Here is a 21,083-nt window from a genome sequence, read left to right on the forward strand (position 1 = left end):
CAAAAATGACAAAAATGACAAAAATTACAAAAATGACAAAAATGACAAAAATGACAAAAATAACAAAAATGACAAAAATGACAAAAATGACAAAAATGACAAAAAATGACAAAAATGACAAAAATGACAAAAATGACAAAAATGACAAAAATGACAAAAATGACAAAAATGACAAAAATGACAAAAATGACAAAAATGACAAAAATGACAAAAATGACAAAAATGACAAAAATGACAAAAATGACAAAAATGACAAAAATGACAAAAATGACAAAAATGACAAAAATGACAAAAATGACAAAAATGACAAAAATGACAAAAATGACAAAAATGACAAAAATGACAAAAATGACAAAAATGACAAAAATGACAAAAATGACAAAAATGACAAAAATGACAAAAATGACAAAAATGACAAAAATGACAAAAATGACAAAAATGACAAAAATGACAAAAATGACAAAAATGACAAAAATGACAAAAATGACAAAAATGACAAAAATGACAAAAATGACAAAAATGACAAAAATGACAAAAATGACAAAAATGACAAAAATGACAAAAATGACAAAAATGACAAAAATGACAAAAATGACAAAAATGACAAAAATGACAAAAATGACAAAAATGACAAAAATGACAAAAATGACAAAAATGACAAAAATGACAAGAATGACAAAAATGACAAAAATGACAAAAATGACAAAAATGACAAAAATGACAAAAAAGGCAAAAATGACAAAAATGACAAAAATGACAAAAATGACAAAAATGACAAAAATGACAAAAATGACAAAAATGACAAAAATGACAAAAATGACAAAAATGACAAAAATGACAAAAATGACAAAAATGACAAAAATGACAAAAATGACAAAAATGACAAAAATGACAAAAATGACAAAAATGACAAAAATGACAAAAATGACAAAAATGACAAAAATGACAAAAATGACAAAAATAACAAAAATGACAAAAAATTACCAAATTGACCAAAATGTCAAAAATGACAAAAATTACAAAAATGACAAAAATTACAAAATGACAAAAATTACAAAATGTTCCTTTTTTTTATCAGTTTTTAAGAATCTTGCGATCTGGAAAGTTTTGACATATTTGTAAGTAATAAATTTTGAGGCCCTTGAAGTGAAAACGGTATAAGTGTTCACAAGATTATTTTGAGAAACACGCTTATAAGTTGATGTTACTAGTCATTTTCCATAGATAATTAGTTTTTTTTTTCAAACGTTAAAGTATGTAAGTGAGTTTTTGAAAATCTGATAAAAAACCACCGAATAAAGTTTGTTATTTGGAGAATCGTTTGTCATTATTTAATTCAAATCGACCATTTCTGACCCCCTCCCTCCCCCCCCCCCCCTTTAGCTTTGACGGCCCCTTTTTTTATCAATTTTATCTTTTTAGATTTTTTTGTCATAATTTTAATTTTCGACATTATTGTCATTTTATTTTCAATTGTTATTTCGGTCAATTATGCTCCAAAATCCATTAAAATTATAATTTTTGGTTTTTAATCATTTTTGGACAACACTAGTTAGAAGTTTTAGATGCCTTAAGTTTAAGATGCCTTATGATAAAAAAAATGCGTTAATTGATGTTTGGAACGATTTGTGATTTATTTCACATGCCAATTCTTGAACATTCCATAAATATCTACCAATTTATCGGTGCGTTTTTGGTAACCGGCGGTGGCAAAAAGGCTATGACAATTTCGTTTGCTAACCGAATCAGATGGAGCACTGGGTAAGATATCGAACTGGCAAGCCGCGAAGAGATGTTGCTGTGAGTTTGGTTATTATTTTTTTTTTTTTTTTTTTTTTTTTGGATGAATTATCTAAAAGGATGAAAATCCCATAAAATGATTTTATTGTTTCGTTTGGATGTTATGCCATGAACCATTAAGCTTATGAGCTCGAGTCTTTATGCCAGTAGTGCTTTTCCAATCACATCATCTTTGGTACAGTACCTATACTTTTCAGGGCATTTTTGGCACAGAGATTTGCTAGACAGGCATTTGATTTTTGCAACCTCTTCTATGGGTGAGAATGTACAATACATATGCTTGTTGGTATGTATTTATGTATGATGATCATTTCTCATTTCCGAATTCATATTTATATTTAAATTGAACAACCCTAGTTTATTCAACAGGTGTCACTATTTTGAATTGTTTAGTTTCATTTAAATAAATTTTACCCTATTGTCTTTTGAATAGAATTTGCATTTTTGTACCGTTTGGTGATCAGAATTTGCTCAGCATAAGTGTGAAATGCTAAAGCAAATATTTTTTTAATATTTCTTTTTCTTAACGGTATATACTTAGAATCAATAACACAGTAAAGAACTTGCTGTGAGTCTATTCTGTATTCCACTCAGACTATTGTTAATATTTACTACTGACACCATCCATCAAATGTCCTCCATAGCGAGAAGCTTTGGACGTTTTTCGAGTAAATTCAACAAAAACACACATCCCAATATTCTGCACCATCTGGCATACCACCAACCCGATCGAATCGCAATCGATTCAATATTCCGATCACGTCGCCAACGACGATGACGTTTTGCGATAATATTTGCTAAAATCAGTGTTTGTCATTTCCCACCATAAGTTTTCAATCTGCGGTCGCCTCAAAGCGCTCAACATCTTCGAATATGGAATGTCAACCGCCTTGGGAAGTGGCAACGGTCGCATTTTGAGCTGAAACCACCAACTTGTTAACTGTTAATGTGACAACCAAAAACCAGATCTCTTCAGCCGTTTTTCACGATCACATTCCCCTTAAAGGTGGTGATACGTATTGGAAATTCACCTAGAACTATTTTGCATAAGTTCAAGGTACCTACTCCGAAAAAGATTGTACAGCGAAAAAAAGGAATCAACTCATCTATTAAATTTTCAATGGGAACTAAGTTATCATATTTGACTTTTGTATTTGTGTCTAATCAAGATAAAAATATGGATGGTTAATTTGCATATTATTCATTCAAGAATAATCCGATCCATTACAGTTATTTTCACAATGTTCATCAACCCAACTACCTCATTGACTGATGGGTATTATATAACGGAACAATGAACTTTGTCTAAAAAATCCAGAACCTTGTTATAATTTATTGTTTGCCATCGATCATTGACCAAATTAGCAGTCCACCTACGATTATAGTGTTTTTACCCATTTCCAGAAGCAAGGTGACAATATTTTTTTAGCTTTTTTATTAGCCATCAATGAGATGATGATGGCGACGCACGTGGAGAGTCGATGACACCATTGATCATGATGTTTGGCAGCTCAATTTGATTCGGTGAATTGTTAGCACCTATGGAACTACAGTCAACTTTCATATTCTCTGATTCGATTCTATAAATTCTGAACACGGGTTGTGAAAGTACATGACAAAAAATAATTTTATGAAAAAATCTAAACTGTTCATAATTTTTCCACAAACTCAGTGAACCTTTCGTTAAAAGAAAATTATACATGAACTTCGAGATTTCGGAAGTTAACGTTTGCGTTCGAAATAAAGTTATGAATCATCAGTAGGTAAATCTGCTAATATTTCCGAAAATTTGTCAAGGTAGTGTTAGCTGTTGTATAGATGGTTTACAGTCGCATGTAGGATTTGTCACTTTTGGAAGGTCAACCGTTTATATTTATTTTCCAATCACATTCATATCGGTTTTCAGTTTGAATTTATCGGTCTAAACATAATTCGTAAACCACTCCATTTGACTGGTTTTTATTTTGTTGTCGTTTTTATTTTGATTAAGCAGAACCTTTTCCAAAACATTGCAAGAAAGATCTCTTTAACGAAGATACTTTCAGAATTATATTGTTTTTGAACAAGAGAAAACCTAATTTTTACTACATTTTATCAATCAATCATTGCTTCGAATCTAACATTTGAATTTCACATGTGTTAAATATAAAAGAAACGATGAAAAAAATTGATAAAAATTGAGAAACTGTAACTTCTATTCCTTGGACTTTCTATACCTGTTTGTTAAATATTATGCGCTAGGGTGGTCTGAAGAATCAAAACTTTGGCTAACATTGTTCTTAGGTCTAACACAGGGCAGTGTACTGAATTTCAGCTTGCTCGATCATTTCAAAGGTGTCCAACAACGAGGCTAAAGTTTGTATGGAATTTTGGCACTGTTTGATTCAACAATAGTTAAAATTGACTGTTTAGGCTAAACCTTTTATGCACATAGGGAAATAATTCTTAAAATTGAGTTTCTAAAGAGAGACGTTTTTTCAAACAGATCTTTTTAAGATAACATGAAATGTACCAAAACGCAAACAAGATTGAGTCTAAAAAGAAATTTGTTTTTTTTTTCAAACATCTTGTTGCGTTGCAACTTATTTTAATTATTTGTATTTTATTTTCTTGGCAATCTCAAGGAAAAAACCTCTAGGTAGCAAAAGATGAACCGGCCCTGTTGATACGGATTGAACTTTACGATCCGACATCAAGAGGGCCACCAAAAGTAAAGATGGCTAGTCGAAGTAGCGTCCATTTCAACCGTTGTTAAGAAATGCTTGAATTTCGCGCGCGATCTACAAGCATTGTCTTGGCAAAAACCCGATACCAACCTCATAGGGGGAGGCAATCGGGAAGCCTTCTTGAGAGCTGGTGACCCGGAGGTCGCTCGCTTGGACTCCAGACGCTGATCGGAAAAGTCGCTCGTTGAAATCGAAATATTGTATTTTTTCGAAACTCGTTGTCGATGTTGAAGTGGAAGTTGTGTGGCCGTATCGGAAAACCCAAAGTCGTTGAGGCTGGCAATCTCCGACGCTGTTGTTCCGCGCATTCGATCGGTCTAAACGGGAAGTCGGTTAGTGGAAGTGCCTACTGGTTGTCGAACCTGGTCCTTGGAGGTCAGTTGAAGGTCCGCGCTAAGACGCTGAACGTAAGGAATCGGCGCGTCGTCGGTAAGTCCTTTTTGCTTTTAAATTTCATTTGTTACATTTTGATTTTTTTCCTTGAGATTGCCAAACCTTCAACACGAGATTCGCGCAAATTTAAATTGTCTCCCCCTGGGGTAAGAGTCTGGGCTAATTAAATAGATGACCGTTGGCACATCTACACATAGTCGATGGCGCTTAAGTGCCGACGGTAAAGTTTCATTTCATTTCATTTCATTTATTTATTTTTAATCATGTAACATAAGATCTTGGATCTTCTAACTCGCTACAATATGGTATTTTCACTTGAATAATAAATTTACTAACTAACAATGTTTCTGAAGGTTACCGTTTTCATTAACTATTTCATTTTTATGTTTACGTTTTAATTACTTATGCTATTAAGTTTTGCCAACAAACTCTCCCTGAATCCCTTTTTATTTAAAATATTTTTAATTTCCAAAGGTAATTGATTCCAATAAACGATACCTCTTACAATGAATGAATTACTATAGTAAGAAGAATTATGAGTTGGTATTATGTAATTATTAGTACGTGAACTTCGTAATGGAATGAGCATCGAGTATAAATAAGAAGGTTTTTTACTCATAATAATGCTGTGCATTACCGTACACGATCGATAACCAAAAAAGTTTTTGAAATCACATCCAAGAAGAAATTTTTGGAGATGTGTTACTCTAGAAAATCGTGAAAGTCTGAACACGTACCGTACGCAGGCATTCAATGCAACTTTAAGTCGATCTATAAAACTGATTTGAGCATTAGAAGTGATAAATCCACCATACATAAAGTGAGGGAGAACGAAAGTTTTAAATAGTTTGATCTTTGATTGTATATCTAAGTGCCTTGTGTTAATATTTAGCAGTTTCAATGATGCGTATATTTTTGAGCACTGATATCGGATGTGCATGCCCCAATTGAGGTTATTATCAGAAATAACACCTAGACTATTTATTCTGTCTAAAAACTCAAGTTTTTCATTATTTAGGAATAATTCGGGAGGTTCCAGCGTACTTTTAGGACGAGAAATAAATAAAGCTTGAGTTTTTGAAGAGTTTATTGGTAATCGGTTCCTAGACGACCAACAATGAAGTTTGCATAAATCATTGTTTATTTTATGTGCAACTTCAAAAGCGTTATATTGACCGTAATTGCAAAAATAAAGTTGAACATCGTCAGCAAAAGATGTGGGGTACAATATTCCAAAACGTTAGGTAGATCATTTATAAATAAAGAAAATAAAATAGGTCCTAACACGGAACCTTGCGGGACACCAGATTGAATATTCTCAAAGTTCGACATAGAACCATCGAAGAGTACGGCTTGCTTCCTTAGAATCAGATACGATTTGATTAGATTAGCAGCTGATGCACCAAAAGAAAAACGATTTATAAGTTTGTTATATAATCCAGCATGTGATACCCTATCAAATGCCTTTGCAAAGTCAATCAAAAGTAATATAGCAACTCCTTTTCTGTCCACACATTTGGCTATATCATCGTGCACTTTAATCAGAGCTGTCTCAGTACTGTGATTTTTACGAAAACCAGATTGAAATTCGTGCAGAAAATCATTGTCATTTATGTATTCTGAGATTTGTTCTTTTAATAATTTTTCGAAAACTTTCGATATCGAACACAAAATACTAACCGGTCGTAGATTAGAAATGGCGCAAGATTTTGCTTTCTTTGGTATAGGTACAATTTTTGAAAGTTTCCATTCATCAGGAAATTTCGAGGATTTAATAATAGTGTTAAAAAGGTGTTTCAAAACTGCCAAAATTTGAGGAAGAACAATTTGTATTAGTTTTATCGGAAGATTGTCGAGACCAGTGGCGTTAGATTTTATAGAAAATATTGAATTAATAATCTCATATTCTTGAACTGATCTAAATCCGAAACTATTCAAACTAGTTGGAGGTATAAAGGTGTTGGTACAATTTATAAAATTAGAAGAAAAATATTTATTGATTTCATCTGGAGAGAAGCTACTATGTTGATCGTCTACGGATTTTTTGGACAAACCTAAACTTTTTATATTTTTCCAAAGAGCTTTTGGTGGTAGATTAAAATCGATTCGCTGTTTATCATAATGAATTTTGGCTTTGCGAATTAGTGTGTTGACTCTATTTCTTAATTGCTTGAATGAGACATGGTTTTCTGAGGTTTTGTTTCGTTTCCAGGTCCGGTAAGCAATATCGCGATGTGTCATAGCTATTTTAATATCATTATTAAACCAAGTTTTACTATTAAATTTCCGAAACTTGAAGGGAAAAAAGGTCTCGTGAATTTCTATCAGATATTTATTGAGAATACTTACGATAATATCAGGATTGTTTATGCTCAACAATCTACCGAAATTCATGTTTTGAAGAGCAATATTAAGGCTATCACTGTCATAACTTTTGTAATCCCGATACCAGTATCCCGTTGTATTATTTTCACGCGTATACTTCAGAGTGAAGAAAATCATATCGTGTCGAGATATTCCAGGGACAGATATCTGATTGAATTTGTGAACTGAGTTTGGAGAATTAGTCAATAACAAATCAAGCTGTGAACAACCACTGATATGAAAAAACCTAGGTTCCGAACCTATACATTCGAAAGATAATAATTGTAAGGAGTCGCGAAACCGTTGAATAGGTGCAGTATTTTTCAAAAAGTCTGCATTGAAATCCCCAATGAGAAAAGAATGATCGTAGTTGAGAGCAAAAGATTCGTAATGATTGATAATCAATTCAGCACAGTCAGTTCGAGGAGGATTATAGTATACACCGAACAAAACTTTATCAGTATCTATAGTTATCTCAAAAATAATGAACTCGGTACCATTAATCCCTGCTTCATTTGGATAGAAAAATTTAGAAAGCATTTTAAAGTTTAGATCTTGCTTAATGTATACAAGTATGCCTCCTCCATGTCGATTACGATCGTTTCGAAGTATATGAAAACCATCCAATGTAATGAGCGAATTGCTAACTGACTCATCTAACCACGATTCGGTCATGCACACGATGTCAGTTTTACTCTGTGTTATAATCTGCTTCAGCTCTTGAAATTTAGTCATTTGGCGAGCACAAATACTTTGAACATTAATGTGGCATACATTTAGCAAATCGTTGCTCATAGCCGCATTAAGAACGGCTTGAGGTATTATTGTAGAGATATCATTTACGGGAGGACTACCCAAAATCATTTAAACTAATATCATAGAGGGAAAACAAAAAGAGGATGCTAGCAAAACTTATAGATATTAACGGCATTCTAAACGCAATGAACTTAAAGAATATAATAAAAATAAAATGCAAAATTCTAATAGAATGACCGTAACAAAATCGATTTAAAAATTATGCAGTTCAAACATAATATTTAGATAATAGCTTTGATTAATAGAAAAATTAAAGAGCAATTTACTAAATTTAACGAATTTGATTTTATAAGGTTCATATCCTTCTTCATGTTAAGATGCTCTTATCCAACGAAAATCGAATTAACTTTTCCAATAGTAACGCAAAAGTACATCACCGGCAATCAGGAACCACTGCTCGTCATGCGAATTGAGAGCAGAACCACGCTGGCACCATTAACAGCATCGGGATTGTCACCGTCACCATCAGCAATAATGACATCGCACCTGTCACATCGCATGAACAGCATCGTACTATCAGCTTCGCACTATCAGCATCAGCCATGATCATCAGCACCACCAAGAACGTGCTGCCTCATGGTTACCATCATCGTAAGGAGCAGCATCACGAACACCGGGAAGAGCGCTGGCACCATTACCAACACCGGGACTGCCACCGTCACCATCGAGAGCACTGGCCTCGGACCAGACACATCGCATGAACAGCATCGCACCAGCAGCCTCCATCAGCAGCATCGCATCAGCAACATCCATCAGCAGCATCGCACCAGCATGACTTTCAGGAAGGAAGGATACACGGGATAGCTTAGGGATCGGATTCAAAGGATTAGCTTGGAAGGAAAAATGAGATAACAAGGATAGGTTTGATTTTTTATTAAGACTTTCAGGAGCGGACGGAATAAAGGAATCGGGGAGGAAATATTGGGAAGGAAGAGAAAAGCTAGTTAGGAAAGGTTTTTTGTTCGTTGACCAGTTGTTCTACTCTATGGATAGCTTCAAAAGCAGAAGCTTCCGCAGTTTTCACAAAAATGACTCCGTTCCGCGTTTGTACAGCGTGAATAAGACCCTTTTTCTTCAGTTTGATCGCTTCAGTACGTATGGCTCGCGCTTGTTGGCTTAGGTTTTTGTTGATGAATATGCGACTATCATTTTCGAAACCTACTTGGCGCAGAGTCAAAGAGCGAGTACGTAAGTATGTACGGTAGAAATATGATTTGTCACTTCGGAGGGCAAATTCACACAGCAACAGAGGTGAAGAACCGCTTTTAATCGGAGGCTTGGCAAGACGGGTTAGTTTAGCTAATGGTAGTGTCGTATATCCAAGAGCAGAACAAATATTTCCGAACACAACACGAAGATCTTCATTGTCCAGATACGGTACTCCAGATATCACAAGCTCGTGATCCAGCTCGAGTTTTTTGGTGTACTCCATCGAAGATTGTAGCTCGTTCTGTACCAATTGAATGTCTTTTTGAAGATTGTTGACGTTCGCCGTGCAGTCGTTTTTAAGGTCAGCTAGTTGCGTTTCCAAGCCTTCGATTCTTTGTCGTAACTCACCAGTACTACGATCGATTTGTTCTCCGATTCCAACACGAATTCTTTCAGTTTCGGCAGCCACCATTGTGCGCATTTTCATCCACAAATCCTTAAGTGATGTAACTTCCTCTTCATCACTCGAAACAACCAAATCTTCTTTGGATCGTTTGGGTGTCGGTCTGTCGGTTAAAGTTGATATCGCTGATGTTCCGAGAGCAGAAAGGTTCGTTGATTGTGTGCTCTTTTGTTTTGACATCGTGTTTGTAAACAAATGAGATACGAATAGAGCACAAAACAGACGATGAGACGTTGTGGTCTGTTTAGAGGATCACGATTTCTAATGTTCCTGAAGGGGGTTCCAAGAAATAAAGTTATTTTATCAATATTTCCAGGAACTCGTGGTATTTCTGCACTTATTCCTTAGTGAGAAATCGAGGCACTTATGCAATAACGTAACCGCACATTGAGAACTTATTAAGAGTTCACTTTTGGGAAGTAACGATCGATTTTGTTACGAGCACGTTTTTCACACCTTATAATACATAACCCTTCAGAAACCATATCCGCCAGTTTGCGCCTTTTAATCTCACCAGTTAATTTCCAATACGTAGCAATCTATAGATATAAATAAAAATGAATGTTTGTCTGTCTGTCTGTTTCCTATACATTCGAAAACTTCTGAACCAATCAATGTGAAATTTTGTATCTATGTATGAGTTTTTGGGATTGAACGTTAAATTTTATGTGTAGCCGTTTTTAAGTCCGGGAATGATATCTATTATACTTTTAAACCTCTCAAAATACAAAAATAGGGGGATCCCATACAAAATTAACAAAACTTCGACACAATTCGAACAATTTTCGGAATCTACTGAAACGATAAACGTGAAAACGACCGGGAGTGGTTTCTATAATACTTTCAACCCCTTCCGATTCCAAAAAGAGGGGGCTCCCATACAAAATTATCAAAAATTGACAAAATTTTAACAATTTTCGAAGGATTTTCGTTAAAAATTAATGAACGTAAGCATTCTGCCATGATTTACTGAATTGACAAAAAAGGTTTTATCAAAATTTTATGATATTTTTTATTGATTGACGCTTCCCATTTTCATGTATGAAGACTCTCATATCCACCAATGTTATATACACTCAGGCAAACTCTTATTACAATTTTCCGAAGATACGTCTTATGAAGCGCCTTTTAGAGTGTAACATTTATTTTTCATAAGAGTCTTATGGAATTCTTTAAATTCTCATACGAAGTGCTTATGAAAAATTGAATTCATCCATCAGTCATTTTTTAACCGTCAAACGAAGTTGTGGAGTTATAAATTTTATTCTTCTAAATGATAAGTTTGAATTGAAGTTTTTTTTTATGAACGTCAATCATATTAGTAAACTCAAATTTGTTTTTGTTTACTTTTCAGCACGTTGAACGGCAAAAATTTCAAGGAAGAAGGACCAGATGCGGCCTTATTCCTTACAAATTAGCTGAACAATAAAATTAAAATGTTTTAACATCAATTGTTTTGAACTATTCTCATCAAATGTGACATATCCTGTTTTTATAAATCTCTATTATGAAAAGCAATAATATCTCATTGAATAAAGGTTTCATCTGAAGATTTCATTCGTGTCATAAAACAATCGCATGAACTTCAATGGGCCGCCACTTCATAAGCGAATCTTATGACATATAAAACTATGATCATTTAGTGTCCGGGCACTTCATTTCGGTGATAGCTACGTTACTGGTGCCCGGATATGCAAACCCGGATATGCGTTCGTTGCAGCGTTGCACACAGGGGTAAATGCACCTAATAAGCGATCAAAATTATTTGCGGACAAACGGTAAACGATAGACATTTGATGTCTTCACAAAATTTTTATATTTTTTGATGATCTATCAAATTCTTGAAAGAAAAAAGTGATATTTCCACCTGGAAGGGAGATAAAAAAAATATTTCTGGAAATAATTTGTTTAGAGACTTGATGTCTTGACAAAAGTTGTAGATCTTATTATTTCAAGCAACTTTGTTGAAGACATCATAAAGATCGCATGAAAATCATAAAAGTTACGAGCATTTTAAAAATAACGAGAATTTTCACAAGTAATTTTGAGTTTTTATTTAATATCTTTTTTAGTATACGATTTACAAACTTAGTATATTTGAGAAAGTTGTTCAAATTGTTAAAACACACAATTTTGTAAAACATTTCAAATACATATTTCAACTAAGAAAGGAGATATACTACAAAATATCTAAAATAATGCCATTTTTCAGTAAGTTATAACCTTAAAAGTTCGGACGAGTTCGGATAATTTTTTGATTGGATTTTGTTGGTCAAGTTATTGGCTTTCCATTGATATATAAATTAAACATTAGTTTTGAATAGATTTTTTACAAACAAGCAATCAAAAATGAGCTTTTTCCTTTAGAAACACTTAAAATTCGAAGAAAAAACCCTCAATTTTTCCTGTTTTTAGAGGAAAAAGCTCATTTTTGATTGCTTGTTTGTAAAAAATCTATTCAAAACTAATGTTTAATTTATATATCAATGGAAAGCCTTGACCAACAAAATCCACTCAAAAAATTATCCGAACTCGTCCGAACTTTTAAGGTTATAACTTACTGAAAAATGGCATTATTTTGGATATTTTTAAGTATATCTCCTTTCTTAGTTGAAATATGTATTTGAAATGTTCTACAAAATTGTGTGTTTTAACAATTTGAACAACTTTCTCAAATATACTAAGTTTGTAAATCGTATACTAAAAAAGATATTAAATAAAAACTCAAAATTACTTGTAAAAATTCTTGTTATTTTTAAAATGCTCGTAACTTTTATGATTTTCATGCGATCTTTATGATGTCTTCAACAAAGTTGCTTGAAATAATAAGATCTACAACTTTTGTCAAGACATCAAGTCTCTAAACAAATTATTTCCAGAAATATTTTTTTTTATTTCCCTTCCAGATGGAAGTATCACTTTTTTCTTTCAAGAATTTGATAGATCATCAAAAAATATAAAAATGTTGCGAAGACATCAAATGTCTATCGTTTACCGTTTGTCCGCAAACAATTTTGATCGCTTATTAGGTGCATTTACCCCTGTGTGCGTTGTGTTGGTTATGAAATCTTGCCTATCTTTGTTGAGATTTTTAAGTTAACGTGTGTTTGAGATATTTACGATTCAAAAAGACACGCGGTGGTATGAATATGAAAATAGCAACTGCTTCGATAGCTTTTACTTAGTTCGAACTTCAGAATGGCACAATTTTAAAGCATTTGCTCAACTAGATATGAAAAAGCAGAGTAGAACATTTACTTTCAACCAGCTCTGGATTAAAAATATGCATGCCATTCGAAGTATTTGACTCACAAAACTGCTCGAAAATAGTAAAAGAAATTGCTAGAACTTTATTCATATCAGCCATGGTAATAATAATTTCGCACAATCGCCTCAAAAATTTTTCATGATAGACTTGAAATTTTATGAACTGTTGATTTTTTTATGATTTTTCTGGCTCTAATGGTTAAAAAGTATATGGAGCCACTTTAGGACACAACCAGTGTGTGTAACATAGTGGAATCGATGGAGAATGGTTGAATGATAAGAATCCAACTGTTCATGTGGATTAGGGGGGAGTTGTCTACTACCGGACACTTAAGGTTTTTAGGCAATATTTTAAAAATTGATATTTGTAAATATTGGTTCCTCTACTGATTTCAAGAGTATCAATATTATGATCACTTAACTATATTAGAAAAAAAAAATCACAACATATTCATGTGGTAAGAGAAATCATTTTATATTAGTTTTCACTCATTTCCAAAAGTGTTGTCTATGGCCGGACACTACGAATTACTTCACCAAAGTCGTCACCAATGGCACAAAACGTAGCAAAATGTCTGAAATCACTTGCACAGGTCTTGTTAGTACGTGTTTTCCAATACTGAACGTTCTATGAAGCCAGTCAAGTTTTTTTGACAAGCCGGAATGAAACATTTGTTTAAAAAAAACTAGAGAAAAATTGTCTATGACCGGACAGCAAAATTTAAAATTTCTCAGACGACCAAAACAATTACGTTATTGAATCCTTATCTTCTGCTAACCATTTGAGGGTGATATAAATATGAAAAAATGAAAGTTTCAAGTTGAAATCATCTATAATTTTGAATATTTTCTTGTCCGGTCATAGAAAAATTGCATTTTTTTGAATTTTTTGTTTGAACTTCCGTTTTGCTATCTTATATCTACTGTAGTCGAAAGACAACCAATCAACGGTGTCGTTCATGTGCAGTTCAAATTTTACAAGCCGAAAAAACTGACCACAATCCAATTGCAAAGTCTAGGCGATCCTCTCCGTACTTCTAGGCAAAAGCTTTAGATGCCTATCATTGGTTTACCTTCTCAGATTAGATTACCATTTTTCTAACACCATATCAGGCTACTATTTACTTTATTTTCATGGTGTCAAAAAATTATTAGGATATTGTGTTTTCGAAAAATCTATGTTGTCCGGCCATAGGCGGTGTCCGGCCATAGACGACTTCCCCCTAAAACCTCCCAGAACTGTTGTCATTCCGATTCCCCCGATTTTCACCGGGGAATTTTCACCAAGTTAGAAGAATCGAAATAAAAAGAGTATATTGTATAAAAACAAACGGATCAAATTTAGATCCTCATCATAGTTTCATTAAAGGTTACAAATTAAAATATACATAAATCTACATGTTTCTTGATTTGATTAATATGTTTCTACGGAAAACATTTTTGGGAACGCCGAAGTCAAAGTACTTCTAGAACGGTTGAAGGTTTTTTAAATATTTCCACCATTCTCCAGCGATTCCACCGTGTTACAAAATCTAGTTTAGGCGCGTTATAGAGTAATTGACGAAATTAGATTTTTCACGTAAATTTTCACGAGAAGTGTAAATGGCTCTTTGGGACTAAGAGTTATCGCACTTTCGAATTGATTTTTTGAGAAAACAAAAATCCACTTAAGTAGAAGAGATAAAACATAGACCCCGTCTGAAGGCGGTGTTGGGAAACAACGACAAAAAATCGAAAGTTATTAAGGGGGGGGGGGGGGGGGGGGTAGGGTCTAACACTTTCCAAAAATCGTTTTTTTTATTTTGTTATTGTAAAACATTTCAAGAATGTTGTGTCAAATTTTCAAGTCAATTGAAGCAAAACTGTAGAAATTATATGCCTTTATCTTCTCCTATCTAATACTGCAAGAAAGCAAGAGCAGAAACTTCAAACGCGTTTTTCTCGAAAGCACATTTTTAAAGTCTATGGACATCGTCATTTCAAAACTACTTATCCGATTCTTTTCAAATTTGGAACATATTTTCTACATATGAAATTCCAGACCCCAACGTTTTTCTTTTCTTTATTTTACTTTGGGGAGATTTTACAGATAAAAAATGGCGGATTTTTTCGTGAAAAATCGTAGTTTTTACTTCAAACAGTCACAAAAATTTCATAAATTTTTTTTAATTTAAATAAAAACGTTGGGGTCCAGAAAAACATCTATTAAAAATATTTTGCTCTGATTTTTTGACTTCAGATGATTCTGTGCTGAGATACAGTGTCCACCGCAAATCCTGTTTTCTAAAAGGCATCCTCGAAAGTGCTCCGCCACCGGCTCATTTTTCAATATTTTTCTATGAAAAAATTACTAAATGTTCTTTTAACAATGCTTTGTATAATGCAAAAACTTTGAATACATTTGTTTAAACGATAGCTCTAAAAAAAGTTCGTGAAAATTGTGTTTTTTACCCGTTAGACCCTACTCCCCCCTTAAACTGGACTCAGGTGAAGAAATTAATTTACTTTAGTAACCGGATATTTCTAGATCCCAAAAAGTGTTCAAAAATAAGTGTAAACAAACGTGTCAGAAAATTGGCTCGCCTCCGGCGGAATTCAGTCCTTGCTGAAACTAATTTATTCATTGAAAGTTTAGAATTCAATTTAATAAACCTTTTGTAATGAAACTCAAATCTTGACACACAAAAACTGTAACTTAAGAATGAGAAGTGTAACTGAAAGAGTTCAGAATTTAAAACCAACTATTTTAACTTCAAAATTCATGCATTGAATACTAATTTAAATAACACATCAACAAGTTGGAAACCATGTGACAAGTTTCCAGTTCTCACAATAGAACTAAACGAGTATGTCAATATAAATGTTATGCTAAATGGAATGTTCTTCAAGAAACCAATTTCAGCTCCAATTAATTTTTTTTCTTGTTCTTCTCAATGCTCAACTTTACATTCACATTCAAGGGCCACAAAATTCTCATTTTTTTTAGGTGCAAAGAATTTAAAAACTTATTATTATTAATTTGGGTTCCCTGAATCGTAATAAGCTATTAAAGTCTGCTTCATTTAATATTGGAACACAAACAATTGCGTGTAGTTCAGTCATTTATTAACGAATTCATAATTTGTTTTTCATACAAATGTAGCATTTTCTTTACTCTTTCATAAAAAAAAATTAAAAAAATTATTCATTGCTGTTTCGAAGAAATTCTCGTACTTTTCCCGTAATACGGCACATTAGGCGGCGCACACCCTTTTCGTCCACCGTTTTGGCGATTTGATTCCACCAGTTCTTCATTTGAGTCATGTTCCTAACAAGTTTTCCCTTTGCCTTAAGCCTCCGCTTCGTGATTGCCCAGTATTTCTCTATCGGCCGGAACTGGGGGCAGTTTGGGGGGTTGAGGTCCTTCGGTATTACGCTGACCTCGTTCGTTGGGTACATTACTGGACGGTACGGCAGAAATCGGCAGAATCCGTTTCTGTAGGCACTCTTTTTTGTAGACTTCTGATGTCATTGTCTTGTCAGTGAGAAAGACTTTGGTTTTCTGTCCACAACTGCATATCCCCTGCCAAATCATGTACTTGCGGGCGAATTTATCCGCAAACACGAACTTAAATTTTGCAGGTACATCCCCTCAAGCCATCGCCAAATAAAATTTTTGACCTGGGATTTGCCCAAAGTCCACCTTCACGTAGGTCTCATCGTCCATCAGAATACATCCGTCGAACTTGGTCAGCACTTGGTCGTACAGCTTTCGAGCACGGATTCTGGCCACATTGTTCTGCTTCAGCGTCCGATTTGGCTGTTTGCTGGCTCGGAATGACCTTATTCCTTCCCGGAGACGAATTCGTCGCACCGTACTGTGAGCGGCCTGGAACTTATTGGCCAAATCGCGGTCTGAAAGATTGGAATTCCTCTTGACGGCCTTGATGACTTTCCCACGCAGTTTCCGGTCGACAGTTCCACTCCGACGCTTCGAATGCGGCTTCCGAGCCGTCGTCAATGTTTCCTTGTACTGCTTGATAACACGCCATACCGTCAAACGGGGCATCATGCAACAGCGGGGTTCGATGCAACATTTATATAACACTACATTGAATCAATTTTTAATTTAATGTATTGTAATAAAGTTATCTTTTAATGATAACAAAATGATGATGACATAATTTCTCGCATTTTAAGCTAGTTGTCTTAAGTTTTTTATGTTTATGTAAAATTTAAAAAACCGAGCAATAAATGTACAAATTTTAACATTTTTTGATGCCGAAAACAACTTTACCCAGTATGACGGATCGGCTTGATAAAATTACCTACAAACTTTTTACAGGTTTCCTCAAGTTATACCAACATTGTTGGTGTAAAAATATTTTTCGAACAATCACCCAATTTTTTTAAATGAATATTTTTAAAATTCAGTTAGGTGTCTGGGGTTAAATGCAACAAAATGCAAATCAAAGAAATACCTTGTAAATCTCGTTTCCATGTGCTGGAATATGAATGTTTTGCATCACGCGTTTGTAAGCATTTAAATTTCATTCATCCAAACATTTATTTTTATGATTTCAGCTTGTAGATTTTTTCGTAGTATTATTTAACCCCTAAATGTATGCAGCATCCTTATTTTCAGAAAAAAAAATGTGAAAATTTGTTTTTACAGACCCAAAAACTACTGCAATTGGTGTTGTCATGCGTAATGGTCTTTAAGGTATCGCAAATATATTAAAAACTATGAATTTTCGTACGTGTTCATAAGATTTTTCATTAAAAACAAAGTTTGTTGCAAGTTACCCCATTTCCTAAGAAGTGTGAAAATCGCATGTTTTTAGAAAATTAAAAATAATTGAAGAAACCAATAATTTTTTTAACTACGCCAATTTGATGCCCCAGCATCCTTAAAACTTTTGATGCATAAAGGATACGATTTACTGTGAACATAAGTTTTTTAGAAGCCATTGAAGTTGAAAATTGTTGCATGTTTCTCCAGTTGACGGTACGGTATTTCTGGGCATTTTAAGCTGTTTAGCTAGCTTCGATGCCGACAACAATGGATTTTCAAGAAAACTGTGCACAATTTGATCTCTCCGTTCGGCTTCCATGGCGGTTGTTTACAAAATGCTATCGTTTGGTGTTATGACATAAATTCATGGTGAAAGGTAATGAATTTCCCGACACGTGGGTGAAAAAAGTTTCCAAATCCGTCCACTAGGAACGCCACAATGAGCAAAAGAATTAGTTCCAATATTAAATGAAGCAGACTTTAGTTTCTTTTCCTATCAGCTTTTAATTTTTAAATAATTTTTACACAACCTTAAAAAAACAATTATCAACTGTGTAACAAATTTGGTTAATGAAATAAAATCTTGTTTGAGACTTTCTTCAGTAATGTCAGTCGTACTAGTAATGATATGTTTACAATTTTTTTAAGCCGAAGAATCTTACTTTTCATGGTCATTTTTCATTATCTTCATCAAAAAATTATTGCCTAATTGAATAAAGTATAACAAACAAATTCAGAATCGGGTTTTATTTGGATTTTTTTGATTCATCAGTAATCACTGATTGATTTCACTCTAAACTCAACTAAACTTCATTTTAAACTGATTAACATTCGAGTTCAGGACGTCAAAATCTACCAAGTTTTTTTAAACGTAGACTCCTAACTCCTGTTTTCTTGAGTAATCAATTAAATTTTTTAAATAATTTTTTTTAAATCGTAAGATGTTTTTATTAAAAATTTGCTTCTAAATTGTTGAAAAACTTATCTTTTTCATATTCATTTATTGTTTTAATTTCAAATAAATTTATCGGATTTTATAAGATTCATTGTTTTAGTTTTATATCATGATTTAGAAAATTAAAAAAAAAACTTATGTTTTAATAAGTTTGTTTCTGTTTTGTAGTCCTAAATTTCTGTACTTTGAAAAAAAAATTTCTTGAAAACCTATAAATCGGAATTTTTGATAAGACAAACATAGTTTCTACATTTTTTTTCCTTTCTGGGACCCATTTTTCCAATAGACGACGACATCACCCAATCTGTACATTGTCAGTTTAAGCTTTCAATGATGGATTGAACATGTTTTTTTATAAACTCCTCAATTAAATTTCGAACCCGAATTGAAATAAATTGCACAAAGGTTTGTAAGCAACAACATTGCATATTATATCATTACACAAAACCTATAAATTAAGTAATTTTTTATCGAAACATTCAATAAAATCATTAATACAAAAGGTTAAATAACTCCCATTTTTCACAATTTGTTTTTTGGTCTTGTAGTCTTTAGGATATTTGATTTTTTTTTTGAAACTTACGTAAAATACTTCAAACTTCATTTATTTTCCCCTTCGGGATTTTTTTGAAATTTCAAAGGGGGGGGGGGGAGCGTTGACGTTATTTTTAGTCAATTTCCAACCATTTGTTATCATTTTTGAATTTTTTCATCATATTTTGATGCATTTTGCACTTTTTCTGTTTTGTTTATAATGTTTGTTTTCTTTTTTCATATTTGCTGTTTTTGTCATTCTTCGTCATTTTTTAGTTGTTTTTTGTCACATTCAGTCTTTTGTTTGAATTTGTCTTTTAACTTTTTGAATTTTTCATATTTTTGTCGTTTTTAAGTACTTTATAAATTTTTTAAAAACCTTTGATTTATATTGTTGCATGCATGTTGATACCATTTCAGAACATAAAAACGTATTTATGGTGTTTGTCTTATTTAAATGGTCCTGTTATAACGAAAACTAGGTAATGTTGTTTCTTAAAACCGTTAGATCTTGGGACCTGTGCAAAAATCGAATATTGCCAAAATCGAATGTTGCCTTAAACGAACGGGGTCTCTATATTGTACAAAATTCAACCTCATGTAGTGAGTCGTTCAAAATTTTATTCTTGTTTTTCTTCCTAATCTTGATTTATTTTTACTTTAGATTATTATTTTTATAATTTGTTTTGAGAAATTTTGCTGATATGTATTGAAAACTATCATTATAACAATTAAGTTGTTAAATACCTTTTCTAGTAATTCGCCAAAATATCCAATTGAACTGTGTTAGAGGATCTTTCCATGTATCCTTTTATTATTTTCTCATGGGTGGTAACGATGCAAAATAGACCAACCCACAACACCTTACACAGAACACTCCCAGTTAGCACAGGTCTTCTTGCACTTGCACTTTCATCCCAAAATCTCCCCCAAAGAACTTTCGCTTCACCTTGTGCCACAATAAACTATCATCCACTTTTATCGATAGGTAAGCTTCCGAGGAAAAAAAAACTAGATCGAAGAGAGAAAAAAGCGTTCTGCTCGCGACGCGTTCCGTCCGATAACTGAAGTATCGCCACATTTTTCCCAAATAAACATCGCAGCCACAGTTCAGTTCTTTACGCAAGCAAAACGACAGAATCGAGACAACGGCGCGGATCGACCAGAAGAAATCTCTTATCGAGTGCGACAATCCACCCGACCAAACCGAGGAACATGAAGACCGGCCGGGGCAAGCGAGTGAGGGTGACCCAAACAGACCTGCAGTCTCGGGTGCGCAACGCTTCGATCCTTTTTGTTTTATTGTTTTCGTGTTTTCCACCCATCGCCGCTGGTTCTGCTGAGCGCATTTTCATACGCATCGCATCGACCAACGATCGTAGAACCCTACGAATGCAGGCCGGCGACACTTGTATTCTCCGAGCAACTCAGGTCAACCCCATGTGCCGTATCACCCAGCGGACCAGCTGATCAACCACTCATTGTTTGTCGTCACGAGTGCCACTATTTTTACTAAAAAAAAAAATCAGCCGGGTATCACATAGGCGATCCCGCACACCAAGAGCCAAAGAGAAAAAGCGTTCGAGAAAGATACAATTTTCGGAGCTGCGTGCTTGATTGATTACCATATCGGTCGGATCGTTCGGTCAACTTGATCTCGACTGCACTCATTTGCTCGATCACTCAACATGAACCCATGTGCAGACTGTGAAAAATGAGTACCCACGTGGTGAAATTTATTTGTAGGGTGGATATATTTCATAACAATAAAATTTAATTGTTCAGCTTTACTGCATTTTCTCGAAAGTTATAAATATGAAATATTCATCAGTCAATATATGT

General features: G+C 33.8%; 1 protein-coding gene across 2 annotated transcripts in view; it reads right to left on the reverse strand.

Moving 5' to 3' along the window:
- The window catches only part of LOC129751498 (glucose dehydrogenase [FAD, quinone]-like), a 208,644-nt gene extending 188,274 nt beyond the window's left edge, over positions 1–20,370 (reverse strand). The window contains exon 1 of one of the 2 annotated variants that reach the window (XM_055747033.1): positions 19,989–20,370. The gene's annotated coding sequence lies outside the window, so the exon portion shown is untranslated. The remainder of the gene's footprint in view (positions 1–19,988) is intronic. The other variant, XM_055747032.1, reaches the window with a different exon arrangement.
- Between the last annotated feature and the right edge of the window lie 713 nt (positions 20,371–21,083).

Source organism: Uranotaenia lowii, chromosome 3 (genome assembly GCF_029784155.1).
Source record: "Uranotaenia lowii strain MFRU-FL chromosome 3, ASM2978415v1, whole genome shotgun sequence".
NCBI classification, from domain to species: domain Eukaryota; kingdom Metazoa; phylum Arthropoda; class Insecta; order Diptera; family Culicidae; genus Uranotaenia; species Uranotaenia lowii.